This window comes from Lissotriton helveticus, chromosome 7 (assembly GCF_964261635.1).
Source record: "Lissotriton helveticus chromosome 7, aLisHel1.1, whole genome shotgun sequence".
NCBI lineage: Eukaryota > Metazoa > Chordata > Amphibia > Caudata > Salamandridae > Lissotriton > Lissotriton helveticus.
Window position 1 is genome coordinate 1,824,712,692 of NC_136068.1, and position 24,705 is coordinate 1,824,737,396.

Below are 24,705 nucleotides of genomic sequence, written 5' to 3' on the forward strand. Positions count from 1 at the left end.
TCTGAGATCTGAAGTTACCAATCTAATTTGTACTCCCTGCATTATCAGACCCTGTATTGGAGATGGAATACCCTCTCCTTTCTGACCTCCAAACCTGAAATGCACTGCCTCCTGATATCCTCAATTCAGGTTCTGAGCTATTATTTGGAAAGAAACTCAAGACCTGGTTATTCAGCTCACTGTAGCTTTCACTTTTTGAGTCTATTCCCTAGTTTTCAGCCTTTGTTGCCAGAGCGCCAAGACGCCCTTTTTGCGTAGAAGTTGCGCTATACAGAATTCTCATTCACTTGAGTCTGTTTAGACTCTTCTCTGACCATTCAAACTTAATGCTTCAAAAAATGCACCACAATAACCCAGTATTGTATGACGAAAGCTGTCTCAAAAAAACCCATCTGGCCTCAATGTAGAAGATACATTATGTACAAAGCATTTTTGCCGTCAGAAACGGCCTGCTCGGGCTGTTTCCGGCTCTATATTGCTTTTACATATATTTAAAGCACAAATTGTGATTCAGTAATATGTTACCGAATTGCAATTTGTGTTTGCAGTTCAATATTTGGAAGTGGGGTGTTTTGGGTGTCCCTTATAAATACCGAATCTGAATGGGATCTATTAATGTTGCAAGACCAAAGTCCGGTCACCAAACATGAATACTTTACCGACTCCTTGAAGAAGGTGGTAACCCATTCACAAATATGAAGGGGTCCAGTGGGACCCTTTCTAGCTTGAAGCATGGAATGTTTTTTCCTAGGAGCAGGCTGTGGTCCCATGGACCACTGCCTACTCTTAAAAAATGAAACTTCAAACTTAATTTTTTTTCTTTTTAAACTCCTCCCATTTGTCTTTACAGAAAATAAGAGATTGCTTCATATAAAAGCAATCCCAGACATGGTGGTCTGCTTACCTCAGCAGGGTTCCATCCCTGTGAAGGCTGCGATTCCAAATGGGTCACAAAATGCAACCTAGCTCATTAATATTCATGAGGTAGGGCGATTTGCGACCTCATAGGAGTTTCTATTTAAAAGATGCACATTTTCTTACTTTAGCAATTGCGATTTCCTATTGCGATTCGATGAAAAGGGCCATTGGAAAATCTCAATTTTAGATTTTTGTACACTTGACACCCTGTCTGATATGTGCTTGGCCCTCGCAGAGAACCACAAGGTCACAATGTCATTTTGACACACAGACTGGTATGCATTTGTTTTGCATACCACAGACAAAAACACCTTTTTAAGTTTGTGTTGGGTGTTTGTTTACTTTGACAGAAAGCGATATTTGTATGAATATGACTGAAGATTGCTTCTTCTGGGAACACTCCCATAAATTATTTTCTTCATATACACCTTTGAACTAGCATAGTCGTTTATTGTGCTCTGTCAGCTTAGTTAATGAACCCATCTCTGTGCACGTTATGCATTTTTATGGCATTTCAGTTTCTTTTCAAGGATTATACATTTGTACTTACTCAGGATGTGAGGGCAAAAGATCCCACAACTTTTTCAGCAGTACCACCCCTTACATTGATTTGGGTTCTTATGAGAAGAAACCGGGATGGCCTTAAATTGGTTTGCTGTGTGTGCTCCACTGGACTGCATGCCACAGGGCCTCTGAGTTATTCCTGTTATAATTACGATTTTTTACATACAAATTAGAGACGTGTTTAGTGCTTATTTTGAGCCGCTGGTTTCAGGAGTGGCACACCGGAACTAAGTTTTGGGGACCAGCACATATTTTTACTCATCAGACTTTCACCCAAAGCACGAGAGAGAAAGCATAAAAGGGGGAATTAAGAAGGAAGAGAAGAAAAGTGACAAGAGGAGAAAGTATGGATGGAAAAGAACGTGCAAGAGTGGGGAAAAGAGGCAGAGAATGTCTGGTGGTGGATGAAAGATGCGTGGGGTGTAATCAAGACAAGTATTGCACGCTAAAAAAATAAAATACAAATTTGTATGAATACAATTTTTGTTTAATTGGTTACATTTTTCACAAACTTTGGAATTAACTGTCATACACACATGTATAATAAGAAAGAAACCCTCCGGGACTAAGGTAGAGCACCCTGCAGACCTGGAGTCTTCCAGGCCTAGGCAGAGCAGTTTTCAGACAGGGTTGTGGGGACGACCCACAGCAGGGGACTCCCTTACCAAATATAATTTTGAGTAGTTTTGAAATTCTTGTATACAGACGGAGTGCAGGTCTAATAACAGTGTAGTACGTCTCAAAACCCCATCCTTAGTCCAGCACCCACATTCAATATCACACCACACAATGGCATAATTTCACGATATAGCTAATCTTACTTTGAATCAGGCTGAAATCAAAGCATACAGCAATGAGGAAGTAGCATCCATTTACTCCTTGATCACGGAAGTCCGTACTTTCAGTACCTCGGCGGGCACCACAACACAAATGCTGAGACAACTAGAGTACACAATGCGACGAGAAGTCAACCAACGTCTTCATGCCACTACACTAATTGAATATCACAAAGTGAAACGGATACCACGCGGTTTGCGAATTGCTCTAAAGCCAATGCTTTTTAAATTCAACAAGACCTTTATGAGCAAAAGGTACGCGATATTAAATAAATGTTCTTTGGACCTTATACTGCTTATTATCGAGGAATTATCTCTCATCTTAAATGACCTGAAGGAGGACATTTTCAAACTTAAAGAAGAGCTATCTCGAAACATATCAGCAGAAGACTGGGGCAAAATCTTGGAGGACCTAAATGATAAGTTGGACAACCATGCAAAAGAAGTACACGATCGCAAAATCTGAAAATTTCCTAGAGATACGATAGATTACAAGCTGGACGAAGTGTATACGTGGGCGGAAGCATATGCCCAGAAAAGGTTCTTCACTAAAAACACGAAACAGACATCTTCTGAAGAAAGCATAGTACCTGACGAAGACCTAACCCTGCAAAGACCCACAGCTCCATCAAACGAATCACAAACAACCAGTGGGGCCTCCACATCAGGGATTATCACAACTGAGAAACAGTCTTTTTTAGAGGAAGGCCCATCACACAACCTCCCACCCGACAAATCGACAGAACAAAGAAGAGACGAACCAGGTGCGGACAAAATCACGAAAAAACCAAGCGGAAGACCTCAGCGGGTAGTGAAACGTGTAACCTAATAGGGAACATCTCCAAAAGGATACTATCACGTGAAGAGACAAATGCATTAAATAAAGGCACATCATGTGTTCCTACTTATGTTTCAAATGGTTTGGAAACAGAAATAGCTCTTTTTAAATTTTTGAGAAAAATGCGAGTAAAATGTTTTTTTTCAACGATTGATAACACTGGCCGTAATACTACTCCTGAAATTTTCAAGCCCAAGAGCAAGTTCATGTCTCCGACATCACACAAAACACTGGATAATTTTGAAATACTAGTTAAAAAAGACTTGGAAAAAGTGAGCTACCACAAACCCAAAACGACAAATTTATCGCAGAAGGAAGGAGGATTTTAAACGACCTGAGACAAGATACTCGGATCACCTTTCAACCAGTGAATAAAGGAGGGGCTCTTATAATGATGGACACCAGCTTCTATGAGCAGAAAGTGGATGAACATGTTCTCGACACTGAAACATGCATCAGATTGGATCAAGATCCCACAAATGAGTTCACAAAGATTCTGGAGGCAATCATAACCAAGGCTGAAGAAAAGGGATTGATAAACACGAATACTTGAAAATACCTTTCACCTACCACACCACAGATAACTCACATATATATATATGTTACCTAAAATCCATAAACATTCAACTAATCCACCATTTCGACCCATCATGGCAGGATGCGGCTCCATTCATGAACCAGTAGGACGTTTCATAGATCATCACATGCAACCGCTAGTACAATCCTGGATTACTTACATTAAGGACACTACAGATTGTCTTCTCAAACTTGCAGCGGGAAGTCATCTGGTCGAGGAAGATACCTTACTCTGTACCATAGATGTAGTAGCCTTATATACATCTATTGCTCACATGGAGGGCCTGGAGGCCATGGAGTGGAGATTGTTGAACTCTGGTTTGGACCAAGATCTAGGAACTCTGTTATTGGAATTACTGCACTTTTCATTGTACCATAGCTACTTTTCCTGGAAGATGGAATACTATCTACAACGCACGGGAACATCCATGGGCTTTCCGGGAGCACCAGCATACGCAAATACTTTCATGGCCCACTTTGAATCAGAACACATCTTAAACAATCCGATCTGGAAAATACACACGCTTTTGTTTTTAAGATTTATTGATGATATTCTCATCATGTGGAGAGGGACCAGAATAAAATTGGAAAACGCAATACTGGAGATTAATCAGAAGAATTCAAGAATCAAATTCATGTACAATATACAAACAGAGCAGATTTAATTTCTAAACATAGAAATTCACAAAACCTCATAAGGTATCTCCACCACAGTCTTTCGAAAACCAACAGATGTCAATAATGCTCTGCACGGGGGAGGAGCCAAGATGGCGACCTGAGCGGACGTGTGGTCGCTCGGCTCCGCCGGCTCTAGAGACCCGCGCCTACATCCTGCCCTTTCTCCTGCGGACCCCTTATCCTGCGGTGTGCGGAACACGACGCCGATCCTGACGGTGTCCCTCGGATATCTCCGCCTGCCCGGAGTCCTGTGTTTCTGGTCGGATCGCCTCTGCCCTGGGTCTCTGTCCGCTCCTCGGCGCCTGCCGGACCTCGCTTGCCCCGCGACACTTACTTTGCAGCGGCGGCTGACTATCACACGGGGGTGTTTTCTCCCGGCTGCTGCTTGGCTTACACCCGCTGACGCGGCCCTGTTGAGAGCTCGCGGAGCTGCACCGGGACGATTGTGGGACGACTTGCACGATCTCCTTTGTTTGTGGCCGCCATGATGCTGGTCGGCTTTCCCTGTTGATGTGCCTGCTGTCGGTGAGCTCCTCACGGTCCTGTCCGTCTCCCTCGCAACCGGCTGTCCTCTGCTTTCGTGGCATACAGGAGGAGGTACGGTTTGCTACAGGGTCAACAACTGCTTCCTGATCGGGTCCCGCGACCCCTCGTTTCTCCCCCTCCCAGCACCCCGTGGACTGTGGGCAAGATGGCGGTGCCCGATCTCCGGCACTGTGGGGATACCACTGTGCTTTCCTTTTGGGAGGGCGAGTATACCTTCGCGCAGGGGGCCGTAATTGCTTCTTCCTCTGGGACTGCGGACCTACGTGATTCACAGCCGGTATGGACCTACAGGGATGTTATGATGCTCCTGGCTGCTGTGCAATCGGAGATGCGGAATGGTTACAATGTGCTGCTCGGGACACTTGATGCTTGTGTCCATGGTGTGAGCCGGGCGCAGGGAGTCCACCCCCGGCGGGGTTCGGAATTGACTTTGCTGCAGTCTGCCAGCCCTTCACTGTCTCCTGGTGCTACTGTAGCGACTGCGGGAACTAGTGCTGAGGCTCTTGAGGAACTGTTGCCGCCCGTCAGGACTGCTGATGCAACATTGTTTACCCTTTGTTCTCCGACTGGCTGCCTGCCTCGTGTACCGGTTTCGCTGTGTTTTTCACCATTGACATGTTCCCCAGCCCTGTCCCCTGCTCCTTCCTTGAACAGTTTGTCTTCCCCGTATCGTGACTTTTGGTACCTGTATACCTCGGAGGACCGCTTTACTGAGGGACTACTAACTACGGGGGACAGGCGATGTTCTCTCAGCGATTGTGCACCTCCCCCATCCTCGGAGTGGACATATTTCTTCATTGACTCGTACTATTTCGGACTGCCAAGTTGGTTGGGTGATCGAATGTATCCCAGGTCGGGCCAGGGCTAGACGATCCCCCCGTTGCATTGCTATTCTGGTGGGTGTGGGCTTTGAGGGACCTGACTTTTGCATTTCACAAGGGATACTGCTTGCTTACTCTCCCCAATGGGTGGTTCTTTGACGGAACTATTTGCTAGTGTTACTGGGGCGGAGAATGTCTGAGGTGCTGGCGGTGTCCGAGTGTCTGTGATGTGGCCCTCCTCCTCTTCGCTCCTTGATGAGACTCCAGGGCTAGATTTCCTTCCTTACTCTCTATGTCACTAACGGGGTGCTCCGGCTGTTATGACTCTGCTCTCTGTACCATTGCTTGTTGCATAACGTTATCCTGTCTCACTGTGTGCTTCTGGTGCTATGGGCCCGAGCCTCCTATGACAATCTCCTTTATTGAGGACTGCCTTGCGGGTGGGCTACTTTGATGAGATGGACCGGGGTCGGAGGTAGTGATTGAGGTGGCATTCATCGTGGGCTGGGAACGGGGGGGCTCCTGAGATTGGGACAGGGCTAGACGACTTCCTGGTTGTATTATTTTTTGCCTGGTGGGGACCGAGGCTGGAATGTTGTACGTATTGGTTGCATGGATCATAAGTATGGTGTATATTGTTTTCCCCCATCTGTCTCTACTACTGCTAGTAGTAGTTCTGCTTTCCGATCATGGCGTCCTTCGGGGTATTGTGACCCTTGTCAATGGCACAGTTGGCACCATTTACTGGCTACCCTGATATATTGTGGGCTATCGGCTCCGTCACGTTTTCTTTGGTTCCTGTCTGCTGGTTATGGGAGTTTGTTGTGGCAGGGGGACTATTTATTTAGGGTAGCGTCCATCTTGCTCTCCTTTGTCTGCGTTCTCGTTATGGCGGCCATCTTGTCCCTCTGATCCGACTGGAGCAGGCTTTTGCTGGGCGTCATGATGTAGTGGCCGCTAGCGGCCTGATTAGTGTTGGGGATCTCTGAGGGTTCACGTTTGTTTGACTAGTTGGTATGATTTCGAACTGTGCAGCCTTTCTGGCGTATGTAGTGGTTGTAGCTCCCCACGTTTGTTCGGCTCCTGATGTCTGTCCTGGTATTTTCGCACAGGGGGTGGGACTCTGCGTATCCTGTTAACGCCCTTATGGCCGGGGTGATCGTCCCAGTATTGCCTCGGGGACCCGAATGTATCTGATTCGATTCTCCTTTTGGTGGAGTACTTTTCGATTTTACTGTTTCATTCGGTACAGGGAACTATACATGGCTGGAGGACCGGGTGTCTTGTTAATGTTGGGGCTCCTCCCCCGTTTCTTTTTCTTTTCCTTTCTTTTCTCTTTTGGGAAGGGTAGATTAGCTTGTTCTTTTCTTCCTCCCGATATTTCAAGTGTGAACATCTTTATTTTCTTATCTTTTCTTCTTTCTCTTCTCTTCTTATTCTATATTTCGGGTACTTTACTGGGCGACAGGCACTTTGCCGGGGGGGGGTAGGCCGTAGCCTCCGGATTGTTGTAGGGTGGGGGGGTAGATTTAGTTTTCCTCTTTAGTTTCTATGGGCCTTATTTCTCTAATTTCTGCGCTTTCCTGTTCTGGTTTTCAGTTCTGGGTATGTAACATGGATTAATAGGGAGTGGGTGGCGCTGAGGGTGGTACGTACATGTGGACTGCAGCTTCTGTTGTTTTGTAGGGTACGGCCATATTGACGGGGTGTTTTTCCTAATGTTGTCCTTATTTATGCCGCCTGCTCCTGTTATGTAACTAATGTCCGGACTCAGTTCTTCTTGACTCTATTCTTTACTGATTTATATTTTGATTTAATCTTAGAAATTTAACCTTCAATGCTCCTTTTCCTTGACGGCATGATTCCATTCAGTGTAACTGTTATTATTTGCTGCTATTTTGCCTACTGCCGCAGTGGAACCGCATTGATCGCGTCTGTGCTTAAATGTCCCGTGGCCGACCCGATGGTTGTAGGCCCGTATTTGTTCTTCTTTTTGTGCACAATAAAGGTTTTCAAAAAAAAATAAAATAAAAAATAATGCTCTGCACTACACCAGTGCACACCCCAGAACGCTTAAGGATCATTTACCCACATCACAATTGATATGCATAAAAAGAATCTCTTAGTACTCCCAATGTTGCGCAGACTTAACACAAGAGCAAATAGAGCGATACAAACAGCGAGGATACCCCGAGGAAGTACTGGAGAAAGCCCTAGAAAAGGTAGCAGTAATGGATAGAACAACGCTGCTGAATCCTTAAAAAAAAAAAACACATGAAAGAGCGTATGGTATTTGTCCTTCAACAATCAGTTCAAGTCAATATTATCAAACGGATCATAAGTCAAAGATGGGACATGATTTCAAATGAACCAGACTTTGAGGATTTATTTAAGGACACTCCTATTTTTGCCCATACCAGGTCGAAGAATCTAAGAGAACTACTGAAACACAAACAAGCACCCAGTCATCACAGATATAAAGGTATGAACAAATGTTATAATTGTGGACAGTCCAGCAATGTGATAATCGGAAACTCTTTCTCACATCCCAAAACAGGTCAAACCATCAAGTTGAAACATAACGCAGATTGCAACACCATGGGAGTAATTTATGCCATCCGTTGTCCATGTGGGTTGGTATACGTGGGCAGAACTTCCAGAAAAATTAAAACAAGGATCATAGAACATAAAAGTACAATACGCAATCATCACATGTCATCTAGATTGGCAACACATTGGATACAACAGTCACACAATATTCCGCAGATTCGTTTCACAGTTTTAGAAAAGGTTGAGTTCACAGCAGGCAAGGAGTTCAACACTCTTCTAGCCAGAAGAGAGACATTTTGGATAAAATCTTTAGGCACCATGAGTCCCGGGTGCGCAGTATCACCCAAGGGAGGAATCACCTATCCCTTGACTTCCAAAGACTCTCTACAACAAAAACAAACTGCAAACATCCGGGCCCAACACTCTGTGGCCATCTATGCACAGTGTGCAATTCTGCAGCTCTACATGCCAAGAACAGATGCATACTGGTAAGTAGCATTTTCCTGTCAAGTCATCTATGGGTTCCACATGATGTAAATAAAGGCATTGCCATGATTTTGGCAAAGATCATAGGATTTTTAACACGCATAATCCTGACATTTCTCGATTAGATGTTCATTATTCACTGTCAACATATGGTCAGGGTAATTGACTGTACCAGATGTATAATGTACTAATTGCAACGCGTTACTGTAACAATACTAAACCAGACCACAGGGTCATGTACCATTGTAAAGGATTGGCACATACAAATCAAAATTTTTTCACCACATCATCATTTTGATTATTTTTCACATCTGCTACCTCAGGCAAATCACGCACAATGAATATAATCACCAGTGACATACTTCATGCAATAGATGTATAATTGTGAGATCTTTCAGTTTTTCGCATATTTTCTCAGGTATTTCTCGCGTGTGACCAATAAAGTTATAGGGTCAAAGTATTACACAGACCTTTATTGATGAAGGGATATTTAGAGACATGTGTCGTGATATGCAGCAGAATCGCGCATGTCAAATTTTGATACATCATTATCACCACTATTCATTGATTTGCTTAAGTTCAGCAGGTTAAACAACATATCCTTAATTTAGCAGTTCACACTTTAAGTGACACGCGTTATGTAAACGTGTCCTCTACCAGCGTAACTAATAAAGTTTTGTTCAACTCCCCGGCCTTTGAAATATAAAGCAAAGCAACACCGGATGTTTACACCGGAACCACTGACGTCTTATTCCGCGTCAACGAAAACCAACGGAAGGTAGGCTCGAAACGCCATTAGTGCGTTCTAACATTTTTACAATAAGTAAGATCAGGCACTAAACTGAGTCACCTGAATTTCAGGTTTTGGAATACTTTTTGGGCACAGGCACGCGGAAAGCTCCTGAACACCGTGAACGGGCTCACCGAAGTGAGGTAACACAACAAGTATAAGTTTTTAGTTAGTTGTTTGTCACTATCTGAAAGAAACAGGTTAGTATTAGATTCCTTACCTTAGAATATCCCCAGGCGTCAGTCTGGATCCGGAAACTTTTGCGTAGCAGTACCCCTGCGCGTCGGTAGGCGTCGTCTGCAGGCGTCCCCTGCGGCTCCGCGTCGTCGGCGTCGTGCGCCGTGATGACGTCGCTGGAGTATATAGACGCCGCCGCCGCGCGCTGACGTCAGTTCTTCTTTTTTCCGCGCCAGTTAGCGCAGATCCGAAGAGCAGTACTCCGGTCTTTGACCAAGTTTCTTCTTAACTACTTAATCTTCTACGGTGCCGGTAGGATGCCCGGTTTCAAGGGTTGCGACGAGTGCGACCGCCTGATGTCGGTCACCGACCACCATCGACTCTGCCTCCGGTGTCTGGGCGCGGACCACGACGTGGAGTCCTGCGTCGACTGTCGGGCCTTGACTGGTAAAGCTAGGCGGGAGCGGTCCCGCAAGCTTCTCGAGCTCCGTGTGTCGGCCCCGCGTCGAGAGCGGTCCCGGTCCGGTCGGAGGTCGAGGGAGCGGTCGAAGGAACGATCGCGGAGCCGCCATGAGCGCTCCGGGAGTCGCCACCATTCCTCCGGTTCGTCAGGTAAGCGTAAGAAGTCGGGGCGTCGTCATCGTACCCCCGACTCCCCCCGACGCCCGCGTGATGCGGCCGGGGGCTCAGGTGGCCCCACCCACGCGGGCCCGCGTGGGTCGCCGACGCCGTCTGCCCCATACCCGTCGGTCCCTGGGGAAGGCGCGTCGCGTGAGGAGATCGAGGCCTTCCTCATAGCTATGAGGGCGAGGTCTCCTCCGGCGGGGCCTACGGCGTCTGCGGGCCCGTCGGTCCCGTCTGGGGGCCCGAGCGGTTCGGGTGCTCCTGCCTCGACGCCGCCGGTGGCTCCGGCCCCGGCGCCGCTGGGCCCCTCAGGTTCGTCGCCGGCTGGTCTACCGGCCTCTCCGGCGTCGGTTTCTTTGGGCCAACCCGTGGTACCGCCTCCGCGCGGTGCAGCGACTCCGCCGTCGGTTCCGGCCGGCGTCGGGTCCCCGGCGCCGACGCCACGCGGCGCCACCCCCATTCCCCCTCTGACTCCTGACGCGGAGTCGGACCGGCGTCGTCGGACGCCGGATCCGGCGCCGATGGGGCCCATTGACCCCGAGGTCTATATCGTCGATCCAGAATACGGCGATGAGGACGAGTATGGAGAGGGTTGGGAGGGGTCTGAGGACCCTTTATCCCGTGCCTGCCAGTATGATGTGGACTGGGTAGGTGATCTGGGTGATGCCAGTGGCCTGGACGAGTCGCCCAACCCTGGGTTTGTCTCCCCGACCCCTGTGGCGTCTGAGGCAGGTGCTGCCTATTCGGTGGTCCTGATGAGGGCTGCCAAGGCCTTGAGCCTTGAGCTCCCTGTCGCGAAGGTCAAGCCGAACATTCTGACCGAAGTGTTTAAACCGCAGTCATGCCCCCAGGAGCCTCTGCTGCCGTTTAATGAGGCCCTGACGGATGTCCTTTTGGGCACCTGGTCCAGGCCCGCTTCCGGTGCACCGGTTGACCGGAACGTTGCCAGGCGTCACCGTCCGTGCTCGGACGACCCTGCCTTCCTATCCACCCATCCCTCCCCGGAGAGTCTGGTGATCCAGGCCTCCACTTCACAGTCCGCGTTCCCGTCGGCTCCGCCCGATCGGGAATCAAAGCGGTATGACCAATTTGGTAAAAAGGTCTTTTCCTCTTTGAGCGCTGGACTGCGGTCTTGTAATACCGCGTGCCTCTTGGGCCGCTACACCCACTCCCTGTGGGATACGGTCGAGGAGTGTTTGCCGCAATGCCCCCAGGAAGTGCGGGACAAGCTCACCCGGGCCTTGGTTGAAGGCCGGGATGCGGCGCGGTACTCGATCCGTTGTGGTCTGGACACGACCGACTCGCTGGGACGGGCTATGTCCACGACGGTGGCGATTCGTCGCCATGCTTGGCTGAGATCTGCCAACTTCTCGCCAGACGTCCAAAATACACTCATGGACATGCCATTTGATGGCAGTCGCCTGTTTGGTGACAAAGCGGACCACGCGCTGGAGCGCTTCAAGGACTCCAGGGTCACGGCCAAGTCCTTGGGTCTTTCGACCCAGCGCCAGCAGACGGGTTCGTTTCGCCCCTTTCGTGGCCAAGGGAGGGGCGGTCCCACGCGTGCTGCCAGCCACGCGCCGCAGAACGCTCCCCAGCGCGGTGGCGGCCGTGGTTTCCGCCGTGGTGGCGGTAGAGGCCAGCGGCGGGGTCAGTCCACGCCTCCCCCCGCTGCTGCATCCAAGCCTTCCTAGTCCGAGCTTTCGGGCTCACGTGACGCCAGTGGGTGGCAGGGTTCGCCATCACCACTCCCGCTGGCGCGCGATAACATCGGACAGGTGGGTGCTGCAGCTCGTTCGAAGGGGCTACGCCCTCCCCTTCGAGTCCACTCCTCCAGCCATGCCACCGCAGAACCACCGTGTGTCGGGGGACCACTTGACACTTCTGCAGGAGGAAGTTACGGCCCTCTTGGCCAAGGGGGCCATCGAGCGCGTTCCTGGGCCAGAAGTAGGGTGTGGTTGCTACTCCCACTACTTTCTGGTGCCCAAGAAGGACAAAGGAGGCCTCCGTCCTATCTTGGACCTACGGAACGTCAACGGCTTCCTCCGGAAGGAGAAGTTCAAGATGTTGACTTTGGCTCAGGTCTTGGCTGCTCTAGACCCTCAAGACTGGATGGTAGCGTTGGACTTGCAGGATTCGTATTTTCACATCCCCGTCCTGACGGCCCACCGGCGTTACCTGCGGTTCACGGTAGGCCAGGAGCATTTTCAGTTTATCGTGCTCCCATTCGGCCTTACCAGTGCCCCACGGGTGTTCACGAAAGTGATGGCGGTGGTCGCAGCTCATCTGCGCCGGTTAGGGGTTTCAGTCTTCCCCTACCTCGACGACTGGTTGTTGAAGGCGGGCTCGCCCCAGACAGTCGTCCACCACCTTCAGATGACGGCAGACCTCCTGCACGAGCTGGGGTTTTCCATCAATGTGCCGAAATCACACCTGTGTCCCTCTCAAAAGCTCCTTTTCATCGGAGCGGTTCTCGACTCGGCGCAGTTTCGGGTTTATCCCCCGGAACGGCGGGTCCGGGATATTCAGGCTCTGATTCCCATCTTTCAGCCGTTATTCCGGGTTTCGGTCAGGTTGACGCTGCGGCTTCTGGGGCTGATGGCCTCCTGCATCCTACTGGTGCATCACGCCAGGTGGCGGATGCGGGCTCTGCAGTGGGACCTGAAGTTTCAGTGGGCCCAGCATCAGGGCAACCTATCCGACCATGTCCTGATCTCGGAGGGCACTGCGAGACAGTTGCAGTGGTGGCTTACGGACCGCGATTGGGTCAGAGGCAGATCCCTCTCCCTTCCCCAACCGGAGCACGTGGTTGTGACGGACGCGTCCCTCCTGGGCTGGGGTGGCCACTTGGGAGAGGCGGAGATCAGAGGCATCTGGTCTCCGGCGGAGTCCCGGCTCCATATCAATCTGTTGGAGCTGCGGGCGATTCGCCTAGCACTGAAGGCATTCCTCCCCTTTGTCAACGGGAGTGTAGTGCAGGTGTTCACGGACAACACCACCGCCATGTGGTACTGCAATAAACAGGGCGGTGTGGGGTCGTGGACCCTTTGCCAGGAGGCTCTGCGTCTCTGGCAATGGCTGGAACGTCAGGGCGTGACTCTGACGGTTCAACACCTGGCAGGTTCTCTGAACGCCAGGGCGGACGAACTCAGCCGTCGGTGCTCGGTGGATCACGAATGGCGTCTGAACTCGGACGTGGCGAGAGGCCTCTTTCAGCAATGGGGAGAGCCTTGGTTAGATCTATTCGCCACAGAAGAGAACGCGCAATGTCATCAGTTCTGCGCGTTAGAGTTTCCAAGACGGCACTCGCTCGGCGACGCCTTTCGGCGCAAGTGGAGTTGCGGTCTGTTGTACGCCTTTCCGCCTATACCACTTCTGCCCAGAGTGCTGAAGAAGATCAGGCGCGACCGGGCCCAAGTTATCCTTGTGGCCCCGGACTGGGCTCGAAGATACTGGTATCCCGAGCTACTCAGCATGACAGTCGGTCCCTCGATCCGCCTGCCCCTTCAGGAGGACCTTCTGTCGCAGCAGCAGGGGACGGTCCTCCACCCGAACCTGTCCAGTCTCCACCTCCATGCTTGGAGATTGAGCGGCGGCAGTTGAGGCCATTTGACTTGCCTCCTGAAGTCTGTGATGTAATTCTGGCAGCCAGGCGTCCCTCCACAAAGTCGGTATACGCCTGCCGGTGGAACAGATTTGTGGCATGGTGCACAGCAAAGGCTGTGGATCCCCTTTCTGCCCCTCTGTCTGAGGTTCTCCTCTTCCTCCTTTCCCTTGCCCAGCAGGGCTCTGCTCTGGGCACTATCAAGGGCTATCTTTCTGCCCTTTCCGCCTTCTTGAGGCTACCTGATCAGCCATCTTTATTCAAGTCCCCTATTGTGTTACGATTCTTGAAGGGCATCACGCACATGTATCCCCCAACTCCGTTCGTGATGCCTCAGTGGGACTTGAACCTGGTTCTGACTTTCCTGATGTGCGCTCCCTTTGAGCCTCTTCATTCCTGTCCTCTCCGTCTTCTCACTTTAAAGACGGCCTTCCTGGTTGCCATCACCTCTGCCAGGAGAGTGAGTGAGCTCCAGGCTCTTTCTGTTAAACCTCCTTTCTTGTCCGTCCATCCTGACAAGGTGGTTCTTAGGACTAGGCCTTCTTTCCTGCCCAAAGTAGTTTCTGCTTTTCACATCGGGCAGTCCATCACCTTACCCTCCTTCTTCCCGCCTCCGCATCCTTCAAAGGATCAAGAGCGGCTCCATCGTCTGGACCCAAAACGTGCGCTTTCATTTTACATGGATCGCACACGCCAGTTCCGGGTGGATGACCAACTGTTTGTTGGCTACGTGGGTGAGAAGAAGGGAAGGGCGGTACAGAAACGAACCATCTCTCGGTGGGTCGTCCTGTGCATCAAAGCATGCTACTCTTTGGCTCGGAAGGAGCCTCCTGTTGGGCTGAGGGCCCATTCCACTCGGGCCACGGCGGCTACTACTGCCCTGGGCCGGGGAGTCCCTTTGCAGGACATTTGCCAGGCGGCTACGTGGGCCTCGCTGCACACCTTTGCGAGGCACTACTGCCTGGACAGTCAAGTCCGGAGGGATGGCTTCTTTGGCCGTTCGGGCCTCCAGGACTTTCTGGTGTAGGTTTGTATTGGTTCGCAGACCCACCTCCGGGGTTGGTATTGCTGGGGTATCTATTCTAAGGTAAGGAATCTAATACTAACCTGTTTCTTTCAGATGAACAAGTTACTTACCTTCGGTAACGATATATCTGTAAGAAACAGTAGTTAGTATTAGATTCCTTACCGCCCCACCCGTCCTCCCCGTTCTGCAAACTGATACCTAGGGTTAAGGACATCCCTTTCAGGGCCCTAGATTCAAATGGCACCAGTGTTAGTTCTCACATGGCTCTGCGTGTTCTGGCGCGGAAAAGCTGTGTGCAAAGAACTGACGTCAGCGCGCGGAGGCGGCGTCTATATACTCCAGCGACGTCATCACGGCGCACGACGCCGACGACGCGGAGCCGCAGGGGACGCCTGCAGACGACGCCTACCGACGCGCAGGGGTACTGCTACGCAAAAGTTTCCGGATCCAGACTGACGCCTGGGGATATTCTAAGGTAAGGAATCTAATACTAACTACTGTTTCTTACAGATATATCGTTACCGAAGGTAAGTAACTTGTTCTTTGTGCTTCTATTTGGTTTAAGGATGGCAACTGAATAATGCAGCCAAATCGTTGGACACACGAGCCAGTGATTATCCTTCCTTGACGTTCACTTGAGCAAGTCTCTGGAAAAGTCAGACTTCTGAGGAACACTAAGGGCGTGGTAAGATTTGATACATAGATTACACAGGGAGTCATATATCCGGTTTAGAGGCACGTAAGCACTGTTACAAAATTCACATTTCTGTTGCAAAGAGCGGATAGGGGAATAACATTGGACGTGGGTTAGTGTTCTCGCGCTGACTACCGATTTACAAGTGAATACATGAATGTAAACACCACTGTGTCTAAGTGGTTTTTTATGACTCACTTCATCATATACGTTACGCTCACAGGGGGGTGCTTTGGAATAATTTTTTCACGATCATCACCAATTTTGTCACACACTAATCCACGCATGCAAATAAGCCAATTTTTCAGACATGAACAGTTGTATGTGCGAATTCTACATAGTGAAGCATGTAAAGATCAGAGTATATACAATGCATATTGTTATACTGTGTTGTATTATTTTTTCAATTTCAGATCCACGCCTTGGAATCTCAAATTACGGATCGTTCTTGATTTAAATTTCACAAAAAAAACCCTGAAGAAGGGTTCAAAGAAACCCGAAATGCATTAGGAATTTTAATTTTGAATTGCTTGAACTGACTTTCTAAACCACAGTTAGTGGTATTTCACTTGATAGATATTTTGATGTAATTTAAAAATTTGTGAATGAATGAGTATTGCACGCTAAAAAATTAAAATATAAATTTGTATGAATAAACTTTTTGTTTAATTAGTTACATTTTTCGCAAACTTTGGAATTAACTGTCATACACATGTGTATAATAAGAAAGAAACCCTCAGGGACTAAGGTAGAGAACCCTGCAGACCTGGAGTCTTCCAGGCATAGGCAGAGCAGTTTTCAGACAGGGTTGTGGGGACGACCCACAGCAGGGGACTCCCTTACCAAATTTAATTTTGAGTAGAGTTTTGAAATTCTTGTATACAGAAGGAGTGCAGGTCTAATAACAGTGTGGAATCAAGACTAGTCAGCCTTGGTATTTGGCAACCCTGACCTTCATTAGAGCCAGTGGCCTTTGGACCTGACACTTATTCTTTTTCAAACTAAGCACTGAATATGTTTTATCTTGCATGTGCCGTTTGGTTTTGTTTTTCTTGTGTGTTCAAATAAATATGTGGAAATGGATATAACCCATGTTAATCTTTGAAAGTAATGACACTTTTATAGGTCTTTTCACCTGTGTGAATTGTATCCTTTTTGCCTGCTATTATTTGTTGTTTGTTTCTTTTTTCTATTTAAATTATATTGTAACAAATTAGCCTTTAAAAATCCTCATCGGTCCATGGCTGGAGCGAAACACATCACCTATGTCCTAAACCTGCAATTATTCGGAATGACTAAAGCATGCAAAACAGTGTTGGATGGAATGCTTGAAATAATCTCAGCCACTGGTAATTACTTGGACCACATCCCAATCCATAGTTCTTTTGCACACTGTCACCTCAGTTTGGACCCAGCATTATGCAAATCAGTCTTCACCCGACTCTAATTGGAACAGTGCATCCCGAACTGCCAAGCCAGGTCCTCCCTGAACCGGAACATGAGCAATCCAGGACCAGTTTCGCCCTAGTTATGGACTCATCCGCTGGGTAAAGCTTGTTTCCAGTGACAGTGTGCACCGTACCCACGTCTTGGCATACCCGTCCAACTTAGGGAAACGCATTAAAGTGTACAAAAAATAGTAATAGAGGGAAAGCTTGAAATTATCTCATACACTGGTAATTGCTCAGGCCGTATCCCAATCGTTGTTTTGCACACCGTGTCACCTCAGTTTAGACCCTGCTATATGCAAATAAGACTTTACCTTGCTCCAATCAGAATAGTTCTGCCCGAACGGATGGACTGGGATGTTGCCCAAGTAATTATCGGTGACTGCAATGAATTAAAGCATTCCATCCATCATTTTTTTTATAGGGTACTCATTAAGACTGAGTCAGGGCTTGGACTGGATGTTAATTTTCAGTAACAATCAATAAAAGCTAAAGTAACAAATTACCTGAGAATTGTGAAATCTTGTAAAAGCATCGTGCTGACATTGTATCTTTGACTAGCCAAGAGAATTTATAAACCTCAAAACAGTCTCCTAGGAAATAATGCTATACAACGATTCTCTGCCCATCAACAACCAGCCATTGAGTGAGGAGATTAAAATCTGTCTTGACATCAGCAGTCATTTTGTCCTGTTTCCATGGTGGTAGCTTAGTGGTCAGTGGTCTTCAAAGCGTGTCAACATACTGAGCTAATCATTAGAAAAGGTATTTATCCCAAATGTAACTGGGTGCTAGAAGGGGCATTGGCTTTCGGATGGATCTGTAGGAATTCATGTGTTAAAGATTTCAGATATCATACAGGTAAGAGTATTAATGAAGCAAAGATCATTTTCACAAACACGCTTTGTTCGTAGTCCTGCATATGAGGTTTGATGGTTGGGAAGAGATGGTCGGACTAGGGAAAGGAGGTGTCAGGTTGTTAGCGGGAGGTGGACCGGTTGTTGGTAGAAGGTTTCAGGGTGTTGGTTGAGATGCTCAGACTCTTGACAGTGCTGATTGTGGGTATTGCAGTAGTTCGGTTTGAGGGGAGGTGGACTGGGCATTGGGGTTGTCACACATGGAAGGGGACAGGAGCTAGTACTTTAGAAAAAAGAATTGCTTGTTTGTGTCTGCTACCTCTACTTCCATCTTGTCTGCCTTGTGAGTGTAGCTTGCAATTAATTTGACTTTCTCTCTTTATTGGCAGAATCGAACATTGATTTGACCTGCTTTGCTTCGAGATCGCACCACATCCTGGCTACGTTTGCAGAGCGACCTGATTCAGTTTCTGGCTACTTTTGCCCCTGATGTTACATAGAGGGCGGATAAGCTTTTCAATTAAAATATCCAGAAAATTGAGTGATTCTCCACCTGGTGATGGAAATCTATGCTTCAGATCATCTTTTTATGGATTATACAGATACACAGAGGAATTGATAAATAGTGCGGCACTGAGGAATTCTCTATTTTGAAAGCTCTATTCCCTTGTTCAACTTTCCAGTCTCTAGATGGAGCCCATCACATGGGGATTTATTACCACCTGGTATGGACCATCCATGCATATAATATTCGAGTTATTAGAGAGGCCCAGTACATATCTATTCAGCATTCCAGCCACTTGGAGCCCTGATGCGTAAATCATTCCAATATACCTCCACACCAATATACAATGGAGCCACTAGGGGGGGCTAACACTGGTGCAACCCATTCCAGCCAACCATGAGAGGGATCCACCATAGATGGGTCGACGGTGTGGGGAATCCTTCTGCACAAGGACATTCCCATTCCAGTCAAGAGTGAAAGCCAGCCACATCAATGTATATCTCTATCACACCTGGGTATATAATTCCGCCTTATTAATGGATGAATATACCACTCCTGTCTTTAGATGGGGCCCTTTCGTATGGACAGACCACTAGACCACTTCTCCAGACATGGATGACTATTTCCAGTCTGTTGAAGGGGTCAGGTACCACTCCATCCATGTTGTGGCTGAAGAGGTTCCTACATTTGGATATTCCATTCTGTCTACTCAAGGGAGCTCATCACATGTAGGTATAGTTGTCCTGCCACTGGAGGGCTCCAGGGCATTCCAGCCACTAGGGGGCCCAGCAGTCATGGATATCAGATTATAGTCATAATTAGTAGAAAATCACAGATGCAGGCCTTAAGATGAGCTAGTGTCTCACTCAGTGAGAGCCTAGGATGGTATCCAATCACTGGAAGGTGGAGGCCATGGATGGAATGGGCATGGAGACTAAACTTGCTGTTCTGACTAATGTTTACCATTCTGTTTGAGACCAAAGCCTGTGTGACATTGAACACCTCTCTCCATAAGTGAACCCTGCTGGGTGACCATCCAAGTGCCCTTCTGCCTTCGGTCACGTGGGAGATGTAGTAAAAGGAAGCTGGACCCACCGTAGGAAGTGCCTTTGAAAGAGAGGCCGGTCTTCTTTTGTCTCTTGCCCTTGGCACAGAAGGCTGGCATGGCGTCGCACATATGGGTGCCAACCTGGTAATACTCTCACCCTGCCTCTTTTACCCTCAGTGCCTTGAGTTAATGATTGTTGATTTTGCAATTCTGCACTTTAAGCTTTACATATGCCTTTGTTTTGTAAGTTGTATGTAAATTGTTGTCATGGTCTTTGCTCCCTATTTTGAGGTTCAAACAGTTTTTCACGCTAAAATCCTTTTCTGTGCAGTGGAGTCTGATGTTTGGGGTTCTTGGAGATGTGCTGGTTGGTTCTTTTTGGTTCTTGAGATGGCCTTGAGTTCTGTTTGCTTTTCGATGATGATCTAAATAAGTTCGTTGTAGTTCATATGATGTTTGGAGATATTTGCATGGGTTTGTGGTTCTCTTAGATGTGGTTATTGCATATGCTTTATCTCTAGCCCATATGATACTTGGAGATGTTTGCATGGGTTTGTGGTTCTCTTAGATGTGGTTATTGCATATGCTTTATCTCTAGCCCATATGATACTTGGAGATGTTTGCATGGGATTGTGGTTCTCTTAGATGTGGTTATTGCATATGCTTTATCTCTAGCCCATATGATACTTGGAGATGTTTGCATGGGTTTGTGGTTCTCTTAGATGTGGTTATTGCATATGCTTTATCTCTAGCCCATATGATACTTGGAGATGTTTGCATGGGATTGTGGTTCTCTTAGATGTGGTTATTGCATATGCTTTATCTCTAGCCCATATGATACTTGGAGATGTTTGCCTGGGTTTCTGCATCTTTGAGATGTGGTTATTGCATATTTGTTCATATGATGCTTAGAGATGTTCGTGTGGGTTTCGGGTTCTTTGAGATGTGATTATTGCATATGCTATGTTTGGAGATGTGCTGGTTGGGTTCTCCTTAGTTCTTGAGCTGCAGGGGGTGTTGTCTGTTTCTTTGACAGGATCAGAAAGGAAGGGAGAGAACACCAAGGTATGGATGTTCAGTTCTCCTCTAAAACACCAGTTGGGCTTTACCACCGACCCAAATCCAGTGACACAGATGTGTAGATTTGTTGAAGGCAAAACCCATGAAGCAAGTACAAAAAGATGGCGAGGCTACACCACTGTCTGTGGGTTCAGATACTAGGAGATGTAATGGTAAATATGAGGCCAGGCAGCTGGAGCGCAGCATCTAAAATGCTGAATATCGATTAGATGCAAATGACAGGGTTGCTAGTCCGCCCCATGTTGGCGGGGAATTTAAGCTCCATTATAGAGTTCTCATTGAACAGACCAATGCATTCTGGAAGTTGTAGTCCTTGTGTGCTTGCCTTGAGCGAATAGGATCAAGACTCTAAGAACATGGGCAAGGTTTATGGCAACAGGAGTACATGATTGCAGAACTGTGCTTAGCTTTTTGAAGGCATAGAGGTTTTTTTTGTAGCACTATGAGCACAAGAAGGAACAAGCTTAATGGCGATAGTAAATATCAATAAGAGAGACTAGTTTAACACTGAAAACAGGGGTGTAGGTTAAATATGTCCTACAGTTCACAGCAGTTTTTCCCATCAGAGGCATTTGTGTAAGAGTTGCTCAAAGCAAAATAATTCTGCAAAACCATGATTAAGCTAAGAGGACTTTCATGCAGCGATGCCTACGGCAGTGTGACAGTGTGGACTCGTGCAGCGTTGACAGCAGCAGTGGGACAGTGTGTCCTTGTGCAGCGATGCCTGCAGCAGTGTGCCAGAGTGTGGTCTCGTGCAGCGTTGACAGCAGCAGCGTGCCAGAGTGTGGACTCGTGCAGCAATGCCTGCAGCAGCGTGCCAGAGTGTGGACCTGTGCAGCGATGCCTGGAGCAGTGCGACACAGTGTGGACACATGCAGCGATGCCTACGGCAGTGTGACAGTGTAGACTCTTGCAGCGTTGACAGCAGCAGTGGGACAGTGTGTCCTTGTGCAGCGATGCCTGCAGCAGTGTGCCAGAGTGTGGTCTCGTGCAGCGTTGACAGCAGCAGCGTGCCAGAGTGTGGACTCGTGCAGCAATGCCTGCAGCAGCGTGCCAGAGTGTGGACTTGTGCAGCGATGCCTGGAGCAGTGCGACACAGTGTGTACACGTGCAGCGATGCCTCCAGCAGGGTGACAGTGTTGACTCGTGCAGTGATGCCTGAAGCAGCGTGCCAGAAAGTGGACTTGTGCAGCGATGCCTGCAGCAGCGTGCCAGAGAGTGGACTTGTGCAGTGATGCCTGCTGCAGTGTGACACCGAGTGAGATAGTGTTGACACACTGACTGGGTGGATCCCGGTGCATTAGTGCAACCACAGCTCCTATAGCATAGCAAGGACAGAATGCACTGGCCGGATGTTCCCTATGTATGAGTGCAGGGACTAGCTCCTGGATACCCTCACGTGTGATTAGCCGTGTTCTACAAATTCACATAACATAGCAGGGGTGGCTCCTGCAGCACGGTAGCGACTGGACACACTGGGCCATGGTTCCGAATAGATTAGTGTTAATTTGTTTTCTTGCACCACAGCAGTGGGCTGAATAAACCATTAAAGAGGTTAGAGTTCATTACTTTAGTGGTTGTTCTTCTTCTGCAGTGATTGGGCACAGTTTTCTGTGGGTCCAAGACCTCAACAGTCAGGTAGAAGCCTAGTGTGGCAACAGGAGGCTGGATGGGATGATTGAAAATGTCAAGTACTACAGCATGGAGTTGTACCTAATTGAAAATGTGTGGCACAACATCATGGAGCTGGGCATGAGGATTGAGGAAGTCTGGTACCACAGCATGAGGGTAGCACAATGCTAGAGCAGGTCCAACACCACAGCATGCGTTGGACATGATGATTGAGCTGGTTTAGTTCCATAGCATGGGGTCGGGCATGATGATTGAGCAGGTCTACTACCACAGCATGAGGTTAGCATGATGCTAGAGCAGGCCCAATACCACAGCATGGGTTGGACAGGATGAGCTGGTCTAGTACCACAGCATGGGTTGGACATGATGAGCTGGTCTAGTACCACAGCATGGGTTGGACATGATGAGCTGGTCTAGTACCACAGCATGGGTTGGACATGATGAGCTGGTCTAGTACCACAGCATGGGTTGGACATGATGAGCTGGTCTAGTACCACAGTATGGGTTGGACATGATGAGCTGGTCTGGTACCGCAGCATGGGTTGGACATGATGAGCTGGTCTAGTGTCACAGCATGGGTTGGACATGATGAGCTGGTCTAGTGTCACCGCATGGGTTGGACATGATGAGCTGGCCTAGTGTCACAGCATGGGTTGGACATGATGAGCTGGTCTGGTACCACAGCATGGGTTGGACATGATGAGCTGGTCTAGTACCACAGCTTGGGTTGGATATGATGAGCTGGTCTAGTGTCACAGTATGGGTTGGACATGATGAGCTGGTCTAGTGTCACAGCATGGGTTGGACATGATGAGCTGGTCTAGTACCACAGCATGGGTTGGACATGATGAGCTGGTCTAGTACCACAGCATGGGTTGGACATGATGAGCTGGTCTAGTACCACAGTATGGGTTGGACATGATGAGCTGGTCTGGTACCGCAGCATGGGTTGGACATGATGAGCTGGTCTAGTGTCACAGCATGGGTTGGACATGATGAGCTGGTCTAGTGTCACCGCATGGGTTGGACATGATGAGCTGGCCTAGTGTCACAGCATGGGTTGGACATGATGAGCTGGTCTGGTACCACAGCATGGGTTGGAAATGATGAGCTGGTCTAGTACCACAGCATGGGTTGGATATGATGAGCTGGTCTAGTGTCACAGTATGGGTTGGACATGATGAGCTGGTCTAGTGTCACAGCATGGGTTGGACATGATGAGCTGGTCTAGTGTCACAGCATGGGTTGGACATGATGAGCTGGTCTAGTACCACAGCATGGGTTGGACATGATGATTGAACCGGTCTAGTACCTCAGCACGGTGGTTGGATAGGGCTGTGGATTTCAGGCACCACCTCATAGAGTTAACCTGATTGAGGATGTCTGGCACCACATCATAGAGCTGTGCATGATAATTGAGGGTGAAGGGCCCCGCATCATGGGGTTGGATGTGAAAATGCAGAAGGTGTGGTACAACATTAGGGGTTTGGATATGCTTGATGGTGTGTTCTATCACTGCATGAGTTCGATGGTTTGGTACCGCTGACGGAAGATGAATATAATTTTTCAGGCATCTATTACCTCTGCAGGAAGTGAAAACACTGATACCACAGGAGGGTGTTGGATTCAACCATCTGATCCAGCACTCGCCGCCTTCACTTCTATGGAAAGTGCAGCAGCGGTTCACTTCTAGGTTGCAACGGAATAAGTTCAGAGTTAAATGGTCCCAGGATGGATGCCCGAGGGAAAGGTGCTGTCCTTCTCTTGTGCAATGGTGAGCACGTGGATAGGATGGAAGAGGACTCCACTGAGCAGAAAAGAAAGCAAGAAATGGCTGTGAGAACCGAAAGATCAGGATTGTAATGGGTTTTAGTAACACTGTCTTTTTATGGGAATATTTTGTAATCACATGTACATGCACTCTTTCTAAAATGGCAAATTAATAAAGTGTGAAAAGCTGCCTTTGAAGGCAGGAATTTAAAACAGGTGTTTTTTTCTGGCTTCTTTCTGTTGCATTTAGTGTGGCGTAGGATCTGTCCATTGTAAGTTATTGTTTCAGCGTACTCCTTCATAAAAAGGGGATTACAGCATTATCAAGATTGCTTTATTACGAACTGTTCCTTACTATGCGCTTTGGCCTTCAATGCTCCCTTGGGTTTTAAAAGCAAACCTCACATCCCTCTAGAAAGGCATATGTACGCAAGCGTACCTGTAGCGATGCAGCAATTTCATTTTTGATCTGTTTTGTTAGGCGCCTTGATGCCTTCGGGTTACTGTTTGCGCGTTACAAATTTTATTCATTCATTCATATGTGGTTTGAACTGTGAGAAGGCATTGCCTCTAAAAAGCCCTCCTCTCCAGGGGCAAAGCACCATTTGTGGAGTATATATCTCCTAGAAAATCTGA

At 48.2% G+C, this 24,705-nt stretch overlaps 1 protein-coding gene across 3 annotated transcripts in view; it reads left to right on the plus strand.

Annotated features, from left to right (window-relative positions):
* LOC144770818 (uncharacterized) overlaps nt 1–24,282 on the plus strand; it is a 220,203-nt gene extending 195,921 nt beyond the window's left edge. The window contains exons 8-10 of one of the 3 annotated variants that reach the window (XM_078655587.1): nt 18,424–22,641; nt 22,680–23,196; nt 23,494–24,282. The gene's annotated coding sequence lies outside the window, so the exon portion shown is untranslated. Of the gene's footprint in view, nt 1–18,423 lie in introns of all 3 variants that reach the window. The other 2 variants (XM_078655586.1, XM_078655588.1) reach the window with 2 other exon arrangements.
* Nucleotides 24,283–24,705: the final 423 nt, after the last annotated feature.